The 18,414-nt window shown below is 37.5% G+C and overlaps 3 long non-coding RNA genes across 3 annotated transcripts; 2 read left to right on the top strand and 1 right to left on the bottom strand.

The window, feature by feature from the left end:
* The first annotated feature begins 990 nt into the window (after window positions 1-990).
* LOC124143919 lies at window positions 991-2,025 on the top strand. The gene is made up of 3 exons (XR_006862345.2): window positions 991-1,026; window positions 1,264-1,528; window positions 1,930-2,025. It is a non-coding gene; the product is annotated as an uncharacterized LOC124143919 (long non-coding RNA).
* A 4,532-nt stretch (window positions 2,026-6,557) lies between these two features.
* LOC125378349 lies at window positions 6,558-7,609 on the top strand. Its single transcript, XR_007220214.1, has 3 exons — window positions 6,558-6,590; window positions 6,820-7,111; window positions 7,577-7,609. It is a non-coding gene; the product is annotated as an uncharacterized LOC125378349 (long non-coding RNA).
* Window positions 7,610-14,609: 7,000 nt separating this feature from the next.
* Window positions 14,610-17,095, bottom strand: LOC124143920. Its single transcript, XR_006862346.2, has 3 exons — window positions 17,043-17,095; window positions 15,725-16,003; window positions 14,610-14,716 (listed from the first exon to the last, which is right to left on the bottom strand). It is a non-coding gene; the product is annotated as an uncharacterized LOC124143920 (long non-coding RNA).
* Between the last annotated feature and the right edge of the window lie 1,319 nt (window positions 17,096-18,414).

The following is an 18,414-nucleotide window of genomic DNA, read 5'->3' as shown; positions in this document are numbered from 1 at the left end:
TGTTTTTTCACATTTAAATATGAGTATTGCTCAACTTACATAATATATACATAACTTTACGTTTCGGAGTATGTACTTACTCCTTCATCAGGTGAATGATGAAGGAGTAAGCATATACTCCGAAATGTTGTGTTTCTCATATTAAAGAAGTGAACATCCATAAATTCTCTGCCTTATGTGTATCACTTCTCAATGCCTTCCAAAGACTATACTTACATGTACTGCCGTCAAATGTACATACCATTTTGTTAAACTCGTTGAAATACCTCTAGTAGCTAAACTGAGGGGCATGCACAAAAGAAGCTATACCGGCTTTGTTTTTTATGTAATTGAAACCTGAAAGAGATGCTGCTCACTCATTCTTGCAACAAATTGTTAAGAGTAATCTGTTCGTGGCTGGGTAATTGTGTGTAAAAAGCACACTGGTTCATTGAAGACTGGGGTAAGAAATTATTTTGAAACCACATGACACCAGCAGTTGTGTACTATGCGAAAAAAAACTATACTTTTAGAAAAATTTAAATCAAATTATGTTGCATTTGTGATATTATATAATAAGGTATAAATATCTTTGGATATAAAATCGATAAATTAAGATATTTTCTATTTTAAACCATATTTGATAAAATCAACTGTGAGGTATAGTTTCTGTTGCTCCTCAGTTTGCAATATGGTCATTTCTGAACACCGGAATACTGATTTCATGCATCTGCTATCTGTAGATAAACTTATCCAACACATACTCAATCTCAACTTTCTAAATCATCTGATCACCTAACTAACATGTAGTAATTGCAACCCCAATGTATGTGACAACATGAGTGACAGGTTGTAAATCATGCATAATAGTAACCTAAGTTTATGGTTCACAGAGTCGAAATACACACAACAAAACGTGATTTAAGACCCTAATTGCACGGCGACTATGATGTATTATACTGATTAGTGTGTATATATACCGTATATATTTCTTTACTTTCTATACAGTTGGACCAAGTGTGTTCCTGACCACAGCCACAAGTACAGGTATGCTACTTATAACTTGGTTTATGTAAACTTTCATGTCACAATTGCATTTGCATACGATTTTCGGCATCGCGACCTTAATCAAAATATATATCATCGAGTGTCTAGAGAAAACATGGAGCTTAAAAGGAGCTTTGGTGCAATAATCAATACTCATTGTACAGTTGTGCAGACTATGGTATATTAATTTGAAATGATGTGATAATAACTGAAAATGTGCATACCGTTCTATTTCAGCAATCACCAAAGCAAATCATGCAGCTGAAAAACGTCTTGCTCCTCCTTGTCGTCACTGTCGCCGTCACAAGCGCCTTTAGGAGGCCCAGCTTCAACACCATCTATGCCCTGTATGCATACAGCGACATGGACACCCCGGACTTCCCCGACTTCTACAACCCCATGTACAGCTACATGATGGGAAGACTCGGCAGTCGTGCTGGTCAGAGAACAAACAACAATCTCAGGAATCTGTTCAGGATGAAAGCTCTCGACCTTATCTGAGGTAAAATACTACAAAATAAGATGCCCATGAAATGTTGAATTTGACAGATTGTTACACGGAACAAGCATGTATACAAAATTTCTTCACGGTAATTTTCTAAACACTTCATCAACTTATGTAATCACATTTGATCATCTGATTGTGGGTTTGAATCCCGGTTCGTCACGCGTATATATCTAGGTTTGTCAGCACCATATATACCCGTTCTCGTGGGTTTCACCAGAGTGGTAAACGTCTGAGACCTGCATCACTTGAGGGCTTTCCTTAAGCTGACACACCGTGATATAAGTGGAATACTGTTAATAAATGAAAACTGAAAAACCAGTCACTCACGCACTCACAAGTAATCAAGTTACCAGAACATGGTAACGAACTGATAAACATATGATTGTTATTTTCAGGCAGATAACCCGAACGAAGGATGACCTGCGTGAAGGTCCAGTTGGATTGTTTGGTAAAATTATCGGTATCCTTGAAATAAAGACAAATAACCACAATGTTTGATTTTGTTTTCTGTGAAACATAGTTAATGGAGTTTTCGTCAAACAGAATACACGTCCCATTGAAATTGGAAGCAGCGTCCTAATTTGCACGTATGAACCAGTGAAATGACACCTTTACAGGTGTGCGTCAAGGAAAGGTTCATTTCGTTCCATTCCAGGAGTTAGTCTGCTGTCAAGTTATTCGTGCATGCAGACATATCCAATATCATTTAGGGGCACGGGTAGCCTAGTAGTCTGAGGCCAAACATTTCGCTGTGCAAAGTTGCGTCCCTTGGAAGGCCAGAAATCTAAGAATATGGGTTCCAATCCCGGATCGCCCCGATTATATTTCTAGGTTTGACAACATAATACCAGTGACCGTAGTGGTAAGCGTTTGCGATCTGCATCACTTCGCGCTTTCCTCCCACACAAAGGTGAAAACAAACTTGAAAGAAAACTTGACTACTGTTCAAAGCGGCTTTCAAACCCACCTCACTCACTCACTCAAGTCTTGGAAGTCTGGAACGTCGCCCAAGTGTAAGTGTTGAATTAAAATTACCCATGGGTGAAAATAAGGAATTTCACAACGCAAACCCGTAGTGATTCATAGCAGTTCTTGACGATGGGTACACAGACAATACAAAAGGCGCCTACACCAATTTAGATGTACACCATAAGCTTGGGGGTTTAGCGTCAGAAAAGATTAATGATGTTGTTTTCCTCATATTTGATTTATAAGGGTTTTGTAAAAGGTCATGTGCATATGAGCATCATACGCGAGGAACCAGTGAACACCTTCTCCATGCAAGGGAGTTAACTGACTATAAAAGTCAGGACGGAATTATTCACAGTATATATGATGTATGCACTAGAAAGAAGGGCATGCTTACCCTTTTCGTGAACACCTGGTGTCATGACTGATTTTCAGTGGTCCATTCATATAATTTCCACAGATATTTGTCCTTTACGCCAAGTGGAATCTGTTTCGGCAGAAAATCTGGGCTGGTTATTCTCTTGCATTGACAATTTATATCCACAATATTGATGTGTTGTGCTTTATAAGAGAAAGTGATTCACAATATGATGCATTGCACTACATGTAGATAAGAGAAAATGATTCACAAATTATATTGACGTGTTGTGCTTGATAGGAGACAGCGGTTCACAATATGATGAATTGTACTAAATCTCGGGCTTCTGCAAATGATAATACCCTGAAAAATAGCGTTACCCTTATATTAGATGACAGTAAACGCAAGTGTGTTATCCAATATATGTTATGTTCAGTTCAAAATGTTTACACTATTGTAATTATATGTAGACCAAACCAAATAAATAACCGGAAATAGCGGAAACGTCAGTGAACATATAAATTTGATTTTATATCAGGTACATACATCATTGGTTTCGATGTCATGAGTGGTAATTACGTACATATTCATCAAATGTTGTTTTGTTTTTAATTCTTAAATTGTGTACCTGAAACATGGTTCCTTTCCCTAGAAGTTGTCTGGAACATTTACTTCTTCAACATGCATGTTTTACGATGTTGTCCACACAGTGAAATAAGTATACTTGTTTCTTTCCTAACACCTGCTTTTCGCACATTTTAGTGTCTAAGGGTTGAATATTTACGATTGACTTCAATGATTCAGTGCAAGGCTGGTGGGTATGATTCACAATGACGCAATTAATTAAGGGATACAAATTCACAAAACATGATTTTAAAATATTTGATACAAAAATTACTCCAATTCTTTTATATGGAGCAGAGGTCTGGGGACATCCTGAATACAGAACTATTGCACTGGTCCATCTATATGCTTGTAAACGATTCCTTGGCGTAAAAAACTCTACATCGAGTGTTATGGTATATGGTGAATGTGGACGTGTACCACTTTACATATTTCAACATATTAGAATTCTCAAGTATTGGTTCAAGATTCTGAAAATGCCTATTGATAGATTACCTAGAAAATGTTACAATATGATGTTATTGTATGAAAAACATGGAATCCGCAATTGGGTATATGATGTAAAGTAGTTATTAAATGATTGCGGTTATGGGTATGTTTGGCATAATCAATGTGTACCAAACAATCCAGATTCATTTTTAGTATCTTTACGCCAAAGACTTAAGGATATATACTTACAAAAATGGACATCGAATGTTTTAAGTTCAGAAACATGCAATTATTACAAGCTTTTCAAGACAACAATTTCCCGAGAATACTATTTGTTTGACATCAACTTGAAAAGGTTTAGAATAAGTTTAGCACAATTTAGATGCAGCTCTCATAGACTTAGGATCGAAGTAGGCAGGCATAGAAACATAGACAGAGAATTGAGAATATGTGAGCAATGTGATTTAAATGTGATTGAAGATGAGTTTCATTTTCTGTTAGTTTGTCCAAAATACGACCACCTTAGAAGAAAATATATTGATCTGCCTTGTTATGTACATCTCACTCTACAAAAATTGTATCAATGTTCATTTATCATGCTATGTTAATTAGAATATGACCTGTTAAACGGATCTGTAACCACTCCCGAAAACAGAATTGTACTATTGGCCTGAGGCCTTTCAGTATGGAATAAAACTTATCCTATCCTATCCTATCCTAAAACATGACTGTATGGCTGGTAAAGTGCACCTAAGTTTTGTTTTATCACTTTAGCTATTTAAAAAAAGAATAAATAATTTACTGATCTTAAAGTAGAGTGTTTCTTTCCAAGTTCACAAAAACAATATACAAATAAGTGATCACTGATGAAGATGGATAAAATTAGCCTTAACTGCTATATATAGGTCCTGAGTAGTACTGTTGAATTTAAGAGTAGAAAGCCCTGACACATTAATGCGTTCTTTGTTCTGTGATCTCAGGCCAGTGACATTAACATGATACATATAGATGTACAACTCTATTAATAATACACAAACAAATATACTTCATTTTAAAAGCATGGTTTTCAATAACACCGTATTTTCAGTTTGCAAGTCACCCTCAAACATGTACTCAAGTACAAACAGATTCCCACTCAGCTCTTGTCAAATAAGTAATAACACTCCAACCTTTATCTGATATTTATCAAAAAGAGTTAAACAAAAAAGTACTGATATATTTCATATCAAAAGATACGAGGGGTAATCGTATTTATTTGATCATCGAAAATCATTATATATATTTAATAACTATACTATTTCGACGGATAACTATACTGAATAAACACAGACACGTTGGACATTGTTAAAGTATGTTAAGCCTCCTACTTCCTATCTCCCACTTGTATGTGTTTAGAATTATTCAGCAACTGGTCGGTGACAATATATAAACGTTGAATTTAAACGAATGATAAGCGTAGGTGAATGAGTGAGTCAACTTTGCGTTGTGTCACAGCCAGCAATATTCCAGCTAAATCACATCTGCCTGCAGTTAAGTCTGGACCAGGAAACCAATGACCGCAAAAAGCACTAGCAATGACCCAGTAATCGGAGTATAATGACACACAATCAGGTTTTTTTTGTTGAACGCCGCACTCCAGCTATATGACGGCGGTCTGTAAATAATCGAATCTGGACCAGACAATCCAGTGATTTACATCATGAGCATCGTTCCACGCAATTGGGACATGCATTAACCAAGTCAGTGAGCCTAACCACTCGATCCCGTCAGTCGCCTCTTACGACAAGCATTGTCGCCTTTTACGGCACACAATCAGTCATGAGGTGAGGTTGGGTTGAAATTTAATACAGCGCTCACGCTTACATAGCGACGTGCATGTGCGTGTGTGTGCGTGTGTGTGTGTGTGTGTGCGCGTGCGTGTGTGTGCGCGTGCGTGTGTGTGTGTGTGTGTGTGTGTGTGTGTGTGTGTGTGTGTGTGTGTGTGTGTGTGTGTGTGTGTGTGTGTGTGTGTGTGTTTTGCTGCTTGTGCTATTCCGGATTTATTCAGGTTTAAAGTGCCAACCCATTGTGCTAACCCACATGCCTTAGTTTAACTTTAATAACCCACTCAGACACAATTAACTGACTCCGAGCCGACATGTCATTGTTTTATCTCCTCAATGCCGAACGAAGAACCGTCTTTTACGGTTTGATCAGGGGATCGAACAACCGATCTTCCGCTCCTCGGGCAGACTCTCTGTCCACTACACCAAGGAGGCGGACAGCCGAGTAACAGATAATAATTTACAATATTAACAAGATAGTACAAACATTACCAGACTACCTCCATCATGATGCACTGTCCTGGCTTACCTGAGTGATATGTCAAACCCGTTTCGCATGTCACCTGACGATTTTCCCAATAATTTACTAAATGTTCAAACATGATCCTTACATATGCCAATTACCATACAAAATGTTGTGGTTTATTGTCGCCTGAAGAAAACCAGGTGTTGCATCGGTGATCACAATATGATGTCATTATTGGAGTGACGGTTCAGAAGTGATAAATATGCCATATATATGCTTTAATGCTCAGTGAGCAATACTTGCAGTGTATATAAAACAAGACAAAAGTTTAACTGGACACTCTCCTCCATTGACCCAGAATATTTGAATCAGTCTTTCCACACACAGGTATGCTTCAGTTTCCTATGGTCATGCATGCACATGTTATGGCAGTAAATCATGTTCTGATTGTAAAGAACAGACCACAATCATGCTGTCGACGTTTATCAATACAATTGATAATAGACATATTTGTTCATGTTAATATGTGTGAGAGTTTACATATGCAAGTATTCTTGTAATATGTAATGACGACTGACAACATTCTAGTACTTGTGACTAACGTTTATTATTTCAGCCGTTTCAAGTACAACCATGCAATTGAAGATTGTTTGTCTACTTCTGGTCGCCACTGTGGCCATGACAGCCGCCTACAGGGGTCAGTACAACTCTCTGAGGAACCAAGGGCGTTACGGTCGCTACGGCTACGACATTGAGCTTCCCGACTTCCCCGAATTTGATAGCTACATGTACAGATATCTGATGACGAGCGGTCGTCGACAAGGCAGACAGAGCAGACAAAACACAAATCGCTACAACAGTTTGAGGAATCTTGCCAGACTTGAGGCTTATGACCTCATCTGAGGCAGGTGAAAACTAGTCAGTTGTTTCCTATTTACACTCTTTTACACACACACACACATACACACGCGCGCGCGCGCGTACACAATGTGATGTGTGTAGTCTGACGAAAAATGTATTAATTGTCGGGCGTAACATTTGTTTCTGCCTTCAGAAATACAGAACCTGAAATCGATTGTGTAGTGACAGGTTCTGTAGCTTTTCATTGGCAAAAGATATTTGACTACCTTTTCAATTGCTTGCTCTGTGTCTTTGCATCTTAGAATATGAATTAATACTTGCGATCATCTGTAGTAATACACATCGTTCGTGTAACTTTTCAGCAGGCATCGGCCAATGGTGTCTCAGACATTTATACAAATAAGATCAATGTCATATGTAGATATTACGAAAAGATGCATCGAATGTCTTCCTACAGAAAACTAAGAACAAGTGGTGATATAAATATATCGGTTTTATTTGTTTCTTTGCAGAATACAACGAGTGACATAAGACATGTAAATGGCAGACATATGCGGAATTTGAAGGGTTTTAGATTTAACTACAAATTTACGAATAAAATCAACATTTGAAAAAACAAGTTTGTTGTCTCTGAAGAATTATATGCTAAAAGCCACGTGGTACGAGAGCGTAAGTCCGAATGATCAGGATCAGGATATAATTCACGTTGGAAGTTGTCCAGCCTCTGTATAGTCCCCAGGGAGCTGATCCATTGTTTGTTTATTTGTTGTTTAACGCCGCACTCAGCAATATTCCAGCTATATGACTGTGGTCTGTAGATAATCGAATCTGGACCAGACTGTCCAGTGATTGACATCATGAGCATCGATCCACGCACTTATACGATACGATACGATGATCCATTGACTGGGATAATAACTCGGATAACTTGTCATCAAAGCAATTGATGATAAAGAGAAGCTGAGATGGTCTGAACAAATATCAAAGAAAACTAGATCTGAATCGATTCTACTGCATCCACAATAAATTGGTGCCACATTGCAGTGGAGTATGTCTAACCTATACAGTAGACCAATGTATACTCTTAGCGTGGTATACTCCCTATAATGCATGAACTATGTCTTTCATGTAATGACGAGTATGACGATATAGTTGAAACATCAACTGTTGAACTGTGAAAGACTATTTCGACAGAGAAAAGTAATGTACGAAAAGTTGTTCGAGTCAATAATGCTAGACCGGTATAAAGACTTGAAGACTGTTCAGAAGACATGATAGGTGGTATCACACGTCTCAGATGATATGGACCTTGGACAATGGGCCCATTTCATAAGCAATGTGTCAAAAGAAATTAGTTCATGGAACCTAAAATCTATACGGTACCTGTGAAAGAATATCAGCAATGTAAATAATTCAATCCAACTTATCTGTATAATCTAATAATTCATTGTTTATGTATATTCATGTCATGTGTTGTGTCAACCTTATTATGATGTTTGGAGGAAATAAAGAACATTAATTAATTCATTCATTCATATGTCGTCGGTTCAACCAGGTGGATTGACAAGACTGCTTCGGTTAAAAACATCATGGACGCTGACATCCAAAGACATACTAAAGTAGCTGGAATATTGCCGCGTGAGGTGTTAAACAACAAAAAACAAACAAACAAACAAAACATCCAATTACATCAACTGAAAATTTTCGGCACCAAACACTCTTAAAAAACACCCCGCAAATCGTAAGACACAACTTTTAAACACTTGTTTAAGTACTCGCGTGTTGAAGTGGTGATCATTTCATCCAGCCACACGTGATGATTTTCAAATTTGAGATTGAGAAAAAAGACACTCATCAAGGAAGTATTCAGACGCAGTGAAAGATTTCCACAGCACACAATCCCATTTCTTCCGTAATTGCTTTTCATCCCTTCGGAGCACGCTGCCATTGACTGCGTTACAGTAGCTATACACAAGTAGTAGAAGATAATGAATCCACTACATTTATGTAAACCATATCGTGGATTTATAATGAACGAAGAAGCAATCCATTGGGTCATATTACGACGGGTCAATTACTTTTCAACATAATCCCCTCCAAGCTCTACACACTTCTGCCAAGAATCCTGGAGTGCCTGAATTTAACTGGTGTTCCAGGTTTCAATTTGATGGTGTCCTCCAATTGAATAAAGGGGGCACGGGTGGCCCAGTCGTCTGAGGCGCCGCGGTTCGCTGAGCAGAGCTGCGTCCCTTGGGATTGCCAGAAACCTATGATTGTGGGTTCGAACCCCGGTTCGCCCCGATTATGGTTTTAGGTTTGTCAGCACCATACCCGTGCTCGTGGGTTTCACCGAAGTGGTAAACGTCTGAGACCTGATTCACTTCGGGCTTTCCTCCAAAATTAATCTGACACGCCATGATATAACTTGAATACTATTAAAAGCGGTGTTAAACCCAACTCACTCACTCACCCCCATTGCATAATGCTTGTCAGACATTTAATTCTTCAAGTTTGAGAAGAGAAGGAAATTTGATTGTGACAGATGTTCAAATATATAGTCATGCGTTACGGGCATGACGACCACAAACTGATGAGAGGGCCACAGGTCCATCAAGCTACTACAGTTTCAAAAATACTTCAATACCGGCCGTTGATATTGGGCAGGACCCATTGTTTTATTAAGATATACATGTACATGTAATATGAGTGAGTCACTATAGTCTTTCCCTCCTTGCAATATTCCCGCTATATCACAGCTTGGATAGTCAATAATTGTCATCAAACATTGTTCCCATCATTCCAAAAAGAGATAAATCAAACATATATATAGAGATACTAAAGTAGTTTTATTTCTTTTTTCCAAACCGAACTTCATTGGCACCTCTCAGTTGATGTCTTCACATTACAGTAGAACGGTATCTGAAAAATTATGAAAGAATAGTGTCAAGAATTGCTGCTTCTGTCATTCAGAATCAGTACCAACATCAATATTAATATGAATACCTTGTCAGAATGCTATTCATGAGATCAGTTGAACAACGTCGACCGTCTACTCAAGACAATATAATTTCTAAACATGCTTGATATAGTTACAAGCAGAACATTTGGGAGGGTACATTGTTATAGTTACCTCAGATAAGGTCGAGAGCTTTCATCCTGAACAGATTCCTGAGATTGTTGTTTGTTCTCTGACCAGCACGACTGCCGAGTCTTCCCATCATGTAGCTGTACAAGGGGTTGTAGAAGTCGGGGAAGTCCGGGGTGTCCATGTCGCTGTATGCATACAGGGCATAGATGTTGTTGAAGCTGGGCCTTCTAAAGGCATTTGTGACGGCGACAGTGACGACAAGGAGGAGGAAGACGTTTTTCAGCTGCATGACTTGGTTTGGTGATTACTGCAATAGGTATAGACGCGTTCAGTTATTATCACATCATTACATAATATATAACATAGTCTGCACAACCTGTACCGTGGACATTGACTATTGCACCAAACTTCAATAAAGCTGCATGTTTTCTCTAAACACTCGTTGATATATATTTTGACTAAGGTTGCGATGCAGACAATGGTATGCAAATACAATTGTGAAATGAAAATTAACATAAAACAAGATATAAGTAGCATACCTGCACGTGTGGCTATAGTCAGGAACAAGACTGGAACAACTGTATAGAAAGTAAAGCAATGAGTGGTGTATATATACACAATATTCATTATAATACATCATAGAAATCATGTCATTATGATTAAATCATGTTTAGTTGTGTGTATGTCGACTCTATGGACCATAAACCAGGGTTAGTTTTATGCATGATTTACAACCTGTCACTCATGTTGTCATATACATTGGGGTTGCAATTACTACATGCTAGTCAGTGATCAGATGATTTAGAAAGTTAAATGGTTGAGTATGTGTTGGATAATTTGATCTGCAGACAGCAGATGCGTGAAATCAGTATTCCGGTTTTCAGAAATGACCACATTATAAACTGATTGTATCATATATGTTTGATTGACGAATGAAAATATCTTAATTTAGTGATATTACATCCAAAGAATAATTAGATCATATTATATAATATCAAAAATGTAATGGCGCCCAGTCAGCACACAAAGTATACTTCTAAATGGAGTTTCTAAAATATCACTTGATTTAAAACATTATAAACTTATAGGTGTTTTTTCGCATAATACACAACTGCTGATCATTTCTCACCCCAGTCTTCAATGAACTTATTTATTTGTTGCATAAAATTACCCAGTCACGTACAGATTACTCTTTACAAACTGTTGCAGGATTGAGTGAACAGGAGTCCTTTCAATTTTAAATTTCATAAAAAATAATCTCGGTATACGTTTTTTTGCGCATGCCCCTCAATTTAGCTAGTTATTTCTACGAGTTTAACAAAAAGGTATGTACGTGTCATGGCTTTACATGTACGTGTAGTTATGTATACTACTCAAAAGAAGTAAAGGAACACCCGATTCTTTCATATTACTATAGTTAATATCTCAGATTATGACAGATTAACTATAGTAATATGAAAGAATCGTTTGTTCCTTAACTTCTTTTGAGTAGTATATATATTATTTAGTTAAGCTGTATTCATATTTAAACGTAAAAAACATAAGTCGCATAATTGGGTATTTTACATTGTATCAATAGAGCAGCAAACAAATCAGAACACAAGATGTACGTCAATTTACATTAAGACAACTATTCTAGTCGACAAACAGATCTATAAGTCGTCTAGGCCATCCGTGACTTCCTTTATTTGAAAGTATTTCTTAATGCTAACACTGTTGTGGTTTTTGTTGCTGCTGCTGCTGCTGCTCCTGCTGTCTTTGTTGTTGTTAATTTCCCTGCAGGTGTGGTGGTGATTGTTAATGTTCTGACATTTATATCCGGAAATGTTATGTCCAGCATAATTTCAATGTTACAGCTTCAGAAGGATTGTTGTCGAAACATACATGTTGCGTCGATGCACATAGGTTCATGGTTTGGAAATGCAAAACCCAAATGGTGACACGTTTCTTCTTTGTGACTAGAGACATACTTGGACCACTGAATTGACAGTAGTCTTGGTCACTCCAATGGATTTAGTATAATGGTAACGCTATTTTTCAGGGCAATATCCCGACCATTTGCAATATTTCCGAGATCTGACGTAAACGTCAATTTTGGGGGTTTAATTGGAATAGACAAACAAGGAAGTTATACGTTTTAAGGATAACGACTGCTTCATTATGTCTTCATCTCCAATCTGTCGCTTGTCTCCTCATCTAAATCGTTTCTTCAAAATATATGCACGAGCCTTCACCGACTCATATAACATAATCTGAATCGTGAGCTTCTCGCTCAACCACGCAAACAGACAGAGAATTAACAGTGACGTTATATGTCAACATGAATGATAACGGCAAATCGTTAGGCAAAATGATGTCATTTTCAAAGTACATGCTGATAACGTAAGTGTCTTTTTGTGAAAATCGACTATCCCTTCATCTCCTTACAAGACTGGAACAACTGTAAATATGATCCTTTATAAATGGAAATTGAAAACTGTTGTTCCCTCTGATTAAATGCGTGTATCTACATGAGTGTATCTTATAGATATATTATTAAATACATACTGTAATTGTTCCGGCATACTGCCCAGCATGATCCCATACAGTAATCATACCTAGAATGGTCAATACCATGTTTGATCACTTATCAGCTAGTGAGATTCACCAAAGTGACTGAAGTCTACATGTACATGAACGTCTTGATTGACTTTCTTCCAATGTTCAATACTGTTAAGCTTACCTGTGTATTCAAGTGAGCATCGTGAATGAACCTGTTGCGTTCAAGATTATTTCGCTTGTAAAGCGACGTGCATGCATACGTGCACGTGGGTAAGTGGCTGCTGGTACTAGTCCTGACGTATACTGGTTTAACTGCGAACCCACTGGGATACCGTAACGCAGTTTAACATTTTTACCCCACTCAGACACAGTATACTGACTCAGAGCTGACCAGTCCTTGTCACTCAGGGAAACAAGGCGTACCATCTTCTAACTTCTGTTGGCAAGGGTATCGAAACATCGATCGTCCGTTCTCCGGACAGATGCTCTCTATAAACTCCACCGTGCAGGCGATTCTTTTCTTTAATGTGATTTATTTATTATGTATAGTGTTTCCTTGGCGGCCCCATTGAACTATCTAAACTCGCCCTCACTTGTCCGAAACACGTTAATCCGCAACCGCCACTACTCTTTTTCCACTGCACCAATTTGGCCTCCAGGCCTCGTCAGAATGTGCAAACTTTACACGAACTTGGTGGGGAATGCCAGTCGGCTTTACATATATATGTATGTCTGCATGTTCAGCTCTGTTTGACGTTTGTACATACGTACAGCGGACACAAGTGTTACTGTTAGTGTACATACATCTGTTTGTATCCGTTTCTTCTTCAGTTGCAACATTCTCTATTGCATCAATATCAATTGTACATGTAAATCTGCATTGGCACAATGTAACTGGGAGCTCCACTTGTCTTAATTCAACCTGATCAAGAGTAATAATTATGATTTAATTATGTACTTTATGCGCTTAATAGTTTATATTATTGTGTATTAAATTAGCAATTAGGTTTCCTTAGCATACATTTAGATCTATCACCACTCAATTCAAAATCTATTGATGTTACATTATCTGAAGAAGGGACTATAATTTTGTGTCATCGATACATTGTTCACATGTAGGGTCGATTATAATATAGAGTTGCATTAAGAGTTGGGTTTTAACATCCCTTCAAACATGTAATAATTAATGAGGAATTACAATTCACTGTGAGATATGCACCAAGACAAGAAATGAGCACCTTCATTGTTTTCATAATATCCTGATCTCCTATATTTGCAAATGTCTGCATATGGAATTGATCTCATTGTGACATGTATTTGATCCGACGGACACCTGCCACCGGTATACCGATGAAAGTTGGTACTACATGTATAACACTGCGTGTTCGCTCAGATAGTCGCACGCATACACATGCACTGGGTCACATCCAATGTTGCAAAGAAGCAGAGGAAGCCACTGAAAGGGTAGTCAAATTACTATTCCACTAACAATTCAAAACGCTAGCGCCAGAGAATAATCAGTCTCGGTTATCTGACTTAACAGAATCCATTGGACGTGAAAGGCAAAGAAGTGATTGAAATAATATGAATGGATCGCTGAAAATTATTGACCAAACATTTTATATGATCATCGGTTTCTGTGTTTTTGTATGATTGTATCACTTGGTGTACAAAACCAAATGTCTGTCGCCAGAAAATTAATGTTGCAGTCATGCATTATGGAAATATATAGTACGAGATTAACTTTTTATGGGTCTATATGTATTATATAGTAACTATCTGTTTCTAAAGGATAGGATATGTTTTTTTCGAATAACAGTGAAAATTGATACAAGATAAAACACAATCCATGCAGAAAGATTGATTTTGTTTCTCACTGAATACTGTTTAAATGATGCGATAAAAAGTCAAGATTTAATTTCTTAGAATATTCTTTAATCGACAAATAAATATCAAATAAGTTAAAATATAAATTATAGATTCCTTCCAAGTATCGGTGCCGATGTAGAGTCAGTAGTTTTCTCTAAAAAGTAGAAATAAAGTTGTTAAAATCCATGTCTGTACATTCACTATGATCATGAACATTTATTGGGGTATTAATGCGTTTCTGAGAAAATAATGTAAATTGCTGAATTGATAAAAGCTACTGTCATCAGCCTACATAATGACTTGGCATTATTTAAGCTTCCATGAAGAGTGTACATTATCCAATGCAACTTTAAACAAGGCCGAGAGTGAACTGCCATTTACACAAAACTTTATCTGTCACTGTAAATAGTCGATTCTGGATGAGGCAATACAGTTATTGGTGGTATGAACAACGACTTTGGCAGTCAAGGTACGCATACGATGGTATATCATTAACAATGCCACACCTCCCATCCAAACGTCATCATTGATGGAATATAGGCCTTAATTACAACCAATAGGTCTTCATCGATCCCAACTTTAGTCAGCGTGCACCACAAGTAGGATTTACTCGGGATCTCTAATAGCACGGGCCACAAAACATAAACATGATGGATGTTGTGTGTCAGCCTTAATAACGATCTGGCATTATTTAACCTTGCATGAATAGTGCAAATTGATCAATGCAACGTTAAACAAGGCAGAGAGTAGATAACCATGTACAAAAAACTGTTACTGTAAATAGTCGATTCTGGATGAGGCAATATACTTATTCGATTTAAGCAATCAAGGTACGTGTATGATGGTATATAATTTACAATGCCACACTTCCCATCCCAACGTTATCTGGAAGTGGTATTTTAGAAGTTAGTATTAATGAATACAGAGCTCGCTTACATATTACAATGTCATTATTCTTTAAATGCAACGTTTCGGTGTTGCCTGAATCTAGCACCGTGCCGAAACGTAGCATTGATGGAGTATCAACGTTATAACAAATAGGTAAATTCTGTCTTCATCGATTCCAACTTTAATCAGTGTGCACCACAAGTAGGATGTACTCGGGATCTTAGCACGGGATCCCAACATAACATGACATCAACACGAGGGATATCTGATTTACCTTAGATTAAGTCTAAAGCATCCAGTGTAGCGAGTCTGGCGAATGTGTTGTAAGTGTTTTGTGACCTGCGTCCTCCACGTCCTCCACGTCGACCACCTCGTCCCAGCATGTACAGGGGGTACTCGAAATCGGGGAAGTCAGGGAACTCAATCTCATAGCCATAACCATAGCGACCATATGGATATCTGTTACTGGAACCGACCGTTCTATATGCACTAGCGGCAGCAACAGCGACGACAAGGAGGAGGAAGACGTGTTTCAGTTGCATTGTGGAAGAGGCTGAAGTAAAATGAAGCCAAGAATGAGTATATGCACTATTATGTATTGTATCACCAGATGTTTGCCGATATAAATACATGTAAGTAGAAGAAAGATTCTCCAAATCAATTAGTTTCACATATTGATGAGGGCAAACTATTAACACTATTGGCCACTTTCAACATGAATATTTACTGACAAAATATTTGAGACACAGTGGCTGATAGGTTATTACATTGCCAATTAGCTTCCGATCATCTTGCCAAACGAACATCCCAAATATTCTTTACATCTGTTCCTTTATTCATCCTGTCAGTATATATTGGACAAAAGTCAACGAGGAACTGGATAACGCCAAAATATCTATCACGGACAGACACAGTACCCTCATCACATATCTATCTTCATATATGAGGAGACGCTGCTATAGCAGAAAGAGGACTTTAACCTTTTTATTTGGAACTAACTTCTCTTGAAATAACTAAAGGAATAAACTTTACTGTACTTAAGACACAAAAGGCAATTGAATTGTTCTTGCGAAGGCAGCCATGAAGTATTAGATATTTAATATGTTTGGGTTCTTGTGCTTCAATACAACGTAGAAGGCAATGACTGCCATATCTAGACTATATTATTATAACTGAACAGACCCATGCTTAAAACGTGTCACAATTATTAACTTTTGAACTTAGATTTAAGACACAAGGGATTCCCATTTGTTTAAGTGATCTTTTCATGGCTAAATAGTGATGCGCTAAAATAACACAGTTAATATGACATAATTGTGATCCTTACAACGTATGCAACAGACTGATAAGATGTTTGGGGTGTCACGTAATTATGTAATTAAATCTGGACCATCGGATACACGGTTGTGTAAACGTATACCTTCTAAATGTATATCGACTTTACCCGCTAGCTTTTATAAAGCTATTTATATTTGTACGAAGCATGTGTATAATACAAGATTAAAAGCAATCATAGGAATGTAATATTAATCAATTTGGCGACTGATACACACCTGACTTATATATTGCCATTTCAAAAAGAGAAAACTTACTTGTAACGGCGTTTTCGACTTTGCTGCACGGGATGTTCAGTGTAGGACCGAAGTGATGATGATGTTTCTCCAACAATGTGTTAACCTTTATATACTAGTACATATACGTAATGACCACATCTATACATCATACTTAAGCTTGTAAACATAATCTGACACACGTCCAGTGTGGATCAAGACATATTATAACAATGAAGGGCGGCGTTATGCAATCGCCAAAGGCGAAATATTGTAAATCAGGGATCAACAAGTTACATGCTCATTGCTTAGAGCATAATGTGTCAGCACATCAGTCACTTTCACGGTTGAGTGTAAATTGTAAGTAAGTTTGATTTGTAAATTGTGGAATTATTTGGTGTTTGTTTACGTAAATGTGCGTGAACATGTAAAAACATCTAACCTGACTCCCGTTTATACTTCGCACATTTGTGTTCTTATCGAAGGAAACAGAGGAAAACAACGATACTAGGAAATGAACCTTTGTCAGAATTGCTTCTTCCCTGACTGGATATGCAGTAATATGGGGTAATTATAAGTTGACATGGTCAACGTTTATCTTATATTAGCCGAGGGCAAATAATAATAAAATTCATTGCATTGTGCAACATCCTTAACCTAAACAATCTTTCCTCTTTATTTTAATATACTTTAATTTAGCAGTTTGATACAATTGTACACCACAAAATTGAATTACCGCCATTACCATTACGAGGACAAATTTGACGAAATGAAGGCAATGCATTAAAGGCTACTAGATAAAGAAGTTAATTGTTAAATAGAATGTGCCAAACAAAATTAGTAGGCCTTCGTGCTAATAAAAACACAAGTGCTATGATAATGTTTTTTAACTGACAACAAAATCAACTCGAAACATTCTCACGTGTCTCCCCTTGACGTAAGTCAGAGGGTGAGTGGATGTGATGAGTATGCAGCCTGTGTATAAGCCCAGGTTGCATACTTTTACCACTTTGATGAAACCCAGGATCACATGTACTGACAAACTGGGGAGCCAATCTTGAATTTGACAAACGGACACTGACACTCAACTCGGTACACAGACCTATGATACCCCGAATCACTAAATCAACAATGCACACTGATGTCAAATTATCGGAAGAATTAGGGATTCGAACCCAAAACCAGCATTGTCTGACATCTCAGGATCGCATTTCTGTTGAATGTCTCTGTCCAGTGTGTCCATGGCAGTGATTTAGACACATGTAATTGAATATTTTGATACGAAGACAGTTACACATGTTAATACCATGTGCACAAATCTGGGAAAAACTTGACCACGAAATCACAGACATGCATTTTGAAGTTTAGTATCATGGGATGAAGTTGTATGAGTCGTCAGATATTGCTTACTTAT

The sequence above is a fragment of the Haliotis rufescens genome, unplaced genomic scaffold (assembly GCF_023055435.1).
Source record: "Haliotis rufescens isolate VD_foot unplaced genomic scaffold, xgHalRufe1.0.p SCAF_12, whole genome shotgun sequence".
Classification (NCBI taxonomy): Eukaryota; Metazoa; Mollusca; class Gastropoda; order Lepetellida; family Haliotidae; genus Haliotis; species Haliotis rufescens.
Note: the sequence above shows the minus strand (reverse complement) of the source record. Positions and strands in the feature narration are given on the sequence as shown.